Here is an 8,580-nt window from a genome sequence, read left to right as displayed (position 1 = left end):
CGACGCGCCAGAGGCGAGAGCGCAATGCCTTCTGGGTAGCGTAGTTCTTGCACCGTCGCACATCCCGGAAGTCTGTGACCCGAGTCCTCGCGACACCGGAGGGCCTGCGGGGCGGGCAGACGGAGACTCACTGCCTCGAGCGCGGACCCACAGATGCGGAGGAAAGGAGAACCACGGAGCAGCACAGCTTAGTTCCCGAGACTCCGTCTCCGCCGATGGCTGTTGGGTAGAGAGGCACGTGCTGTCATCCCAACGACCAGCGGAAGCACGAACGGGATCCCAGCTGGCCTGGGTATAAAGTGAGACCCTGTTTCAAAAATACTCCCCCCCCCAGCCCCCATGCATATACACAAAAGTCTGATCAGTGGCTCAAGTGGTAGAGCACCTGTCCGGCCAGCATGACACCCTGAATGCAAACCTCAGGCACTGCCATACACCAACTCACACACCATCAGAAAAGACTGAAACTAAATGATTCCGTTTTTACTAATCAGCGTGTTGAAAGCAAGCACAGGACAGGAGGTGGCAGAGGGGGTGAGCTCCTTGAGCCGGTACAGAGGGGGATGTGGCTCCGAAGTCTTCTACACAGAGGGAGGCAGTACTTAGAGGGATGGGCTCCGTTCCATGCTGCAGGGTCTGGCCCAGGGGCAGCAGCTCTGAGGGCTAGTGCCTAAGAAGAGTAGAGGTCACATCCTGGGCCCCCGCAGGCATAGATGGGGACACCTCACATTCACCTCACCAGGCCAGGGAACAAGAAGTTCTGTTAACTTTGGTTAATGTTCTCATGCGTGGAATCACTTCAGAGCATTCCTCTTTGGCGGGGGAAACAGGGTTTTTCTGAGACAGGGTTTGTTATATATCCAAAGCTGGCTTTGAAACTCATGATCCTCCTTCAAACTCCTGAGGGCTGGGATTACAAGCGTGCCCCAACACACCTGGATCTTAACAGATAAACTCCCCCCCCCCCCAGTTCTGAATGAACACTAAACTTAGGGCTTCAACATGCTATGAAGGCAAAGCACTTGAGCTATGCCCTTAGCCTTTTTGTTTTTATTTTGTTCTTGAGACAGTCACACTATCTTTTGCCTGGGCTGGGTTTGAATTCTCAATCCTCCACCTCCAGAATAGCTGGGATTATAGGCAGGCCTGGCAGTGCATAATCTTCTATGGGCCTCTCTGCAGGCCCAGGAGCTATCACCAACCAGCTCCCTCCATAAATTCCCATTGTGGCTACTGTACCTGCAGGATGCGCAGTCTCATTTTGAGAGGTGTTCTCGAAGGGTTGTCTTCCCACCAGGAACTCAGAGCAGAGCACTCCGATGCACCATAGATCCACCTTCCCACCATAGGTTCTCCCCTCAACCACTTCCGGGGGCAGATAGTCCAGGGTCCCACATATTGTCCTTCTCCTGCAGCACACCACAGGCCAAGGCCCAGAATGAGCCAAGTCCCCTTCCCCCGGCTTCAGTGAGGTAACAGAACCTGTTGGCAGCCTCAATTTCCAGGTTCTGAAAAGAGAAGGACAGGGGGACTTGAAAAGTCCTTGTTTTAAGATTACCACCCAATTATTTAGCTCAGCATCCAGAATTCCTTCATGAAACAGATTTCCAGCATCAAAAAAGATTTGGAGACTAGCAGCATGATTCAAATAGTGGAGTACTTGTCTACTAAGTGCACAGCCATGAGTTCAAACACCGGTAGCCTCTCCTCCTCCCCCAAATAAAAGGATAAGTATATTTTAGGTGTTTCAAAAAGGTAATACTGAGGGCTGGGAAGGTGGCTTAGCAGTAGAATGCTTGTCTTGCATGATGAGGCCCTGGGTTTGATTCCTCAACACCACATAAGCAGAAAAAGCTGGAAATGGCGCTGTGGCTCAAGTGGTAGAGTGCTTGCCTTGAGCTGAAGAGCTGAAGGACAGTGCCCAGGCCTAGAGTTCAAGCCCAGGACTGGCAAAAAAAAAAAAAAAAAAAGTAATACTGAAACACAAAGCCAGGTTTTTGTTTTGTTTTTTTGTCAGTCATGGGGCTTGAACTCTGGGCCTGGGCGCTGTCCCTCAGCTCTTCAGCTCAAGGCGAGCGCTCTACCACTTGAGCTACAGTGCCACTTCCGGTTTTCTGGTGGTTTATTGGAGATAGGAGTCTCACGGTCTTTGAACCTCGATCCTCAGATCTCAGCCACCCTGAGTAGCTAGGATTACAGGCGTGAGCCACCAGCGCCCGGCACAAAGCCAGGTTTGTATCTGGGTGTTCTGTGCGGGAGGGGCTCACCCTGATCTACCTCCAAGAAGGGGTGTGCACAGGCCAGCCCAAGTCTGCAATGTTCACCTCACACTGACACCCAGCAGCAGGTTCTCTGGCTTAATAAGCCTGTGAATCACCTTCCTGTCGTGGCAATAGGCCAGGTCATCGGCCAGCTCCTCCCTTTTCTGTGTGAACAAAGTCAAAGCAAGCCGAAGGAAAACCTTCTTGCACTGCTTCCAATGAAGAAGAACATACTAGGATTTTTAAATTTTAATGTATTGTTATGCCTAATAGGAAACCAACCACCATGGCCCTTTTCAGTGGGCAATGTCATTATGAACATTCATGCAACCATTATCACTGCTTTCCGGACTTTTTTTTATCATCTCAAACAAAATCTTTTTTTTTTTTTTTTTTTTTTTTGGTCAGTCATGGGGCTGGAACTCTCAGCCTGAGTGCTGTCCCTAAGCTCTTCAGATCAAGGCTGGCACTCTACCACTTGAGCCAGAGTGCCACTTCTGGTTTTCTGGTGGTTCATTGGAGATGAGTCTCACAGGGCTGGGAAGGTGGCTCAGTGGTAGAGCGCTTGCCTTGCATGCCTGAGGCCCTGGGTTCCATTCCTCAGCACCACATAAGCAAAAAGAAAAAAGCCGGAAGTGGTGCTGTGGCTCAAGTGGTAGAGCGCTAGCCTTGAGCTAAAGAGCTGAGGGACAGCGCCCAGGCCCAGAGTTCAGGCCCCATGACTGGACCCCCCCCCAAAAAAAAAAAAAAAAAAGAGTCTCACAGGCTTTCCTGCCTAGGCTGGCTTTGAACTGCAATCCTCAGATCTCAGCCTCTTGAGTAGCTAGGATTACAGGCGTGAGCCATGGGTACTTGGCTAAACAAAATCTCTTTACTCATTAATGTTTCCCTCTCCTCTCCAGTCCACTTTTCTATTTGTGTGTCTACTGTCAGTGCATTATTAGTATGTTTTAATTGCAAAGATAGATTTATTATGCTATTTCCATTCATATATATATATGAATATATATATATACTTTCATCGTATTCACCACTTCTACTACTCATCACTTTTCTATTTTCATAAATGTATATACAGTACTTTGATTTTATTTGATACATCTCACCCTCTGATTCCCTTCTCTCAAAAAACAAAAAACAAAAACACCATTTTGCATTCATGTCATTTTTTGGTTTAGGTCTAGATTCTTCATGAGACAATAGATGTGATATTTGTCTTCCTTGGTCTGGCTTGTTTCTCGCAACCTGGTGATCTCCAGTTCCACTGCAGTGGAATTTAATTTCTTGGTTACTCCCTTCAGTCTCTCCTCTTTACTAGCAAGCGTAGTTATTGTCAGGGATTTCCTTTCCCCACTTCACATGATCTTAAAGGATGGAAGCTGAAAACAGACAGGTTCCCCCAGTAGTCATAGAAAATAGCCAGATACAGAATGTCCACTGATCCAATGGCTTTCCAGAAACCTTAATCCTGAGGGAATGATAAAGAAGCAGAGGAAACTTGTGGGGAATGATGGAGAAGCAGGAGGTGATGGGGGAGATGATGGAGAAGCAGGAGGTGATATGGGAGATGAGAAGCAGGAGGAGACATGGGGGATAATGGAGAAGCAGAAGGTGATATGAGGGAATGATGAAGCAGGTGACCTGGGGGGATGTTGGAGAAGCAGGAGGTGATATGAGGGGATAATGGAGAAGCAGGAGGTGATATGAGGGAATGATGGAGGGCAGGTGATATGGGGGATAATAAAGAAGCAGGTGATAAGGAGGATGATGGAGATACAGGAGGTGATATGAGGGGATGATGGAGAAGCAGGAGGTGATATGAGGGAATGATGGAGAAGCAGGAGGTGACATGAGGGATGATGGAGAAGCAGGAGGTGACATGAGGGATGATGGAGAAGCAGGTGACATGGGATGATAGAGAAGCAGGAGGTGATGTGGGAGGATGATGGAGAAGCATGTGACGATGTGGGGGATGATGGAGACGCAGGAGGTGACATGGGGGGATGATGGAGAAGCAGGAGGTGACATGAGGGAATGATGGAGAAGCAGATGATATGGGAGGCTGATGAAGAAGCAGGAGGAGATATGAGGGGATGATGGAGAAGCAGATGACATGGGAGGATGATGGAGAAGCAGGAGGTGACATGAGGGAATGATGGAGAAACAGGAGGTGATATGAAGGAGTGATAGAGAAGCAGGAGGATATATGAGAGGATGATGGAGAAGCAGGAGATGATGTGGGGGAAGATGAAGAAGCAGGAAGTGATATGGGGGGATGATGAAGAAGCAGGAAGTGATATGGGGGGATTATGAAGAAGCAGGAAGTGACGTGGGGGATGATGGAGAAGCAGGAGGTGATGTGAGGGATGGAGAAGCAGGACTTGATATGGGGGGATAATGGAGAAGCAGGAGGTCATATGGAATGTCATTCATTCCATTAGCAGGATGACCCAGCCTCGGCTGTTGGATAAACATTGCTGTGGCTCCCTTTTCAGGGCCATCTAGAAATCTTTCAATACATGTATTTCTTTTTTCTTTTCTTTTGCCGGTCCTGGGGCTTGACCTCTGGGCCTGGGTGCTGTCCTTGAGCCTCACTGTGCTCAAGGCTAGCCCACCACCCCTTGAGCCACAGAACTAGTTTCAGCTATTTCTGAGTAGTTTATTGCAGATAAGTCTCACAGCCTTTATTGATGGGGCTGGCTTTGAACCGTGATCCTCAGATCTCAGCTTCCTGAGTAGCTATCATTACAGGCGTGAGCCACCGACAGCCTGCTTTGTTGTTTTATGGATAGGGTAGTGCAACTGCAACCAGATAAACCACTTACACAGGTATTCGTATTGAGGCAGTACTAGCAGTAATCAATTTGCCCACTGTGCAGGTGTATAATGGGTCATGATGCAAAATTTATGGAATAAAACTCAGGGCCAGGTCTGGTGGCTACACCAGTAACCCCAGCACTTGGAGACAGAGACAGGAGGATTGCAAGTTCAAGGACAGATCCAAAAACCAAGGGCTAGGACTGTTGCTCATTTGGTAGAGCGCTTGCTTCTGTTGCCCAAGGCCCTGGATTCAAGTCCCAGCACTGAAACAGAACATTAGAAATACACTACGTAGGCCAGCTGGGTAACCAGAGCCTCCCCCGTCATCACCCCAGGCCCTCACCATGGCTGTTGGCTGCTGGTCAAACATGTGGCTTTGTTGAAGCTCCTGGTAAGGCTCACCCTGGGGAGCATGTTCCAAACGAGGTACCCAGACAAAGCGCCATGGAAGTAGTTGTCCAGGGTGTCTGAAGGAGGAACAGGGAGGGTCAGACTTCAGGGACCGCAGGCCCGGCTCCATGCGAGGCTTGGAGACCAGCAGCCCAGCTTGAGGCCTGTCAGGGGAGCAAGGGAGAAACACCACACACACGGGGTAACCCCCCTGGAGAAGGCGGGGAGAGCACCCAGAGATGGTGGGCAAGGCAGGGTTTCGGTGGCATGGTAGGGAGACGAAGCAAGGCCCCCAGAACTGACCAGGGTCTGAGGGCTCCCCGCCCCGCCTCCTGCCCAGTTGGGCCTGGGGGAAGAGCTCAGGTGAGGGAGGCCGAGGCTCTCAGCCCTGGGGTGGGGGCGATCCCCTTGTTTCGGCCAACGTCCACCGACCTCAGCGACTAAGGGGCTGACCTCGGGGAAGGGCAGAGACCTATACATGGGACTTGTATAGGAGCTGTGGCTCATAGGGCGGGGCCAGCAGCTCCTGAGTGATTTCCATTGGTCAAGTTTCCGGATTCCCTTTGCAGCGTGTCCACTAAGATAGCAGCTTCTGCCCCATCCCTCCCGCGACTGGCCAATGGGGCGCCAGTGGGCGGGGCGGGACCTCATGGTGGGGGGGAGAGGGGACGACGAGGGTGGGGGGGCATCAAAGAAGGTACCAGGTGGACGGACTGTAGAGGAGTGGGCAGGCGGAGCGGAGGGCCGCGAGCTTATCCGCGTGCCTGCGTGTCCGCATGCAAATCAATCAACCCCGGGACGGTGGGGAGGAGCTCCAGTGCGGGCCACAAGCCCCGAGACCAGGGCTGGCAGCAGGGATCCTCTGCCCAGGGCAGCAGAGGTCCCCACAGAGAAGCCCAAGACCTGGCCTCACTGCATCCCGCGCACACCCCTCACCCGGCCTCCCCGCACCTTGGCCGAATTCCCAGCCAGGCCAGGGTGGGGTGGCGGCGGTCAGTCCTCCAGCACGGGCACCAGCTCGCACTGGGCGGTGTGGTCCACGGCGCCCACCTGGCTTCGCGTCTCGTTCACGGGGACCGGAAGCCGGTGCAGGGTATCAAGGGCTCGGACGGGAAGGTTGGTGAGGCCCGGGACACGCAGGGAAAGGGGCCAAGTCTCCCCAAGGCCGTACCAGTACTAAGCAGGCTCAGGAGGCCTCGTGGGCCACGCTGGGCCCCCCAGGTCCCGGGGCTGTGGGGCCTTTGGAGGGAGGTCACACAGAACCTGTAAGGACAGACAGCTGTGAGGAGCCTGGACATCTTGGAATTGCCTGGCGCTGGCGCAAGCTGGACCTCTGGGGACGGAGATGCAGAGACAAAGGTTAGTACTCGGGCTTCCAAGCAGTGCACAGGAACTTTGTTCAGATGGAGCCAGGATGGGCCCCGGCGCCCCGCATCACCTAGGTGGGCACATTCTGCCACAGAGCCACCCTGGCCATCCCAACTCTAAAGTCAGTGCACCAGCAGGTGCACTCAACCACTGGGCTGCATCACCAGCCCAGATTAAACATCCTTGGCCTTCAAAACTAAACCACAGAGCATTCCAGGAAGCAGCCTCTTTTCTGCCACTGCGCCAGACAAGGCCACCCTCACACCCATGGGAGCCCCGCCTCTCAGCTGGGGCCAGCTACTGCTCTCACCAGAAAAAGAAAGACACACCAGGACTGCAGTCACACTCTTGAGCTTTCTGCATTTAATGACACAGGAATACTCAAGCCAGTATCCTGTTGCTCTCTCTCCAATGAGGCCAACGAATACAGCTCAGATAGCAGCAATGAAAGTTGAGAAACTGTTTACATTCCATACACACCATAGACCTCTCTCTCATAGATCTAGACATTGTGTCATACAGAAAAGTGCAATAAAAACAGCATCTCCAAACCAGACCGCTTTCAGCCATGTACTTGATGCGTAAGTCCTGCAGAAATACAAGACTTCACACACACACACACACACACACACACACACACACACACACACACACGGCAGACAAGGTCTTTCTCGTGCCCCACCTCTACGGTCCTCGTCATCACAGAATTACAGTGGTTACACTTTCATAGGTCATCACCTTGAAATTATGACTTTTATTTTAGGTCCAGGACAGAACTCTTAACTTGGTACCTGCTGCTTTCTCTTACTGGCTAGCACTCTACCCATTGAGCCATGCTTCCAACCCTGACTTTTTGCTTTTTTAAGGAAACAGTATTTGTTTAATGTCTGTTACTGAAATTTGAAATCACTCAATTTTATTGACAGGAAGTTTGAACAGCAGGCCAGAGACAAAATAACCAGTGCACGGAAGGGCTGGAGGAGTGGCTCATTTGTAGAGCACCTGCCTAGAAAAGCTGAGGTCTTGAGTTCAAATCCTAGTACTGCCCAAAAAAACAAACACAGAAGGAAAAACACACAACAACCCTAAACTAATGTAAGTGCTAATGAGTTTGAAATGAACAACAACAACAAAAAAGGATAAATACTGACAAAGACCAGAGAATACAGCCAGGTACAGTGGAACAGTTGGTTGTGAGCACCAGCTGCTCACAGGTGAGCCCTGGAGCGGAGGAACAGCCTGGGACATGGGGAGACTTTGTCTCTCACACAAAAAGGGAGTGGGGGAAAAGTGGGATGAAGCAGGGAGGAGGGTTAGGGAAGCAGACGGAGAGTCAAGAGAACTGATTTAAAAAATGCCCAACAGTGCTGGAAGGAACTAGAAATGCTACATCAGTTTTAAATAACAGAGGTATACAGTCAGAAGACTTAGCACACAGCTACAGCAGTCAGGCAGAAGACCAAGAACAAGTGTTTCTCTCTTTTGTTTTGAGTCTAGGTCTAGCTTTGTTGTCCAGGCTGGCACAGAACTGTAGCTCTTTCCTTCTCTGCTATCCAAAGGTTGGATTACAAGTCAACATAACAGCTTTGGTTGGTTTTTAAAACCACACAAAAGTTTGCTTCTTTTAGAATTCAAGCCTTAAATGATCATAACAGTACAATAAAATATGTTCATTCAAATGTGCATTATTGCTTTAAACATAAAAGCATTTCATGGCTCAAGCCCCCTAATAAGCTAATGC

General features: G+C 50.7%; 1 long non-coding RNA gene across 1 annotated transcript; it reads right to left on the bottom strand.

Moving 5' to 3' along the window:
- Positions 1 to 498: 498 nt before the first annotated feature.
- Positions 499 to 6,716, bottom strand: LOC138812710 (uncharacterized). Its single transcript, XR_011367628.1, has 4 exons — positions 6,423 to 6,716; positions 5,425 to 5,548; positions 1,240 to 1,508; positions 499 to 670 (listed from the first exon to the last, which is right to left on the bottom strand). It is a non-coding gene; the product is annotated as an uncharacterized lncRNA (long non-coding RNA).
- Between the last annotated feature and the right edge of the window lie 1,864 nt (positions 6,717 to 8,580).

The sequence above is a fragment of the Dipodomys merriami genome, unplaced genomic scaffold (assembly GCF_024711535.1).
Source record: "Dipodomys merriami isolate MVZ:Mamm:240054 unplaced genomic scaffold, mDipMer1.0.p SCAF_57, whole genome shotgun sequence".
NCBI classification, from domain to species: domain Eukaryota; kingdom Metazoa; phylum Chordata; class Mammalia; order Rodentia; family Heteromyidae; genus Dipodomys; species Dipodomys merriami.
This window is presented reverse-complemented; position numbering and strand designations above follow the sequence as displayed.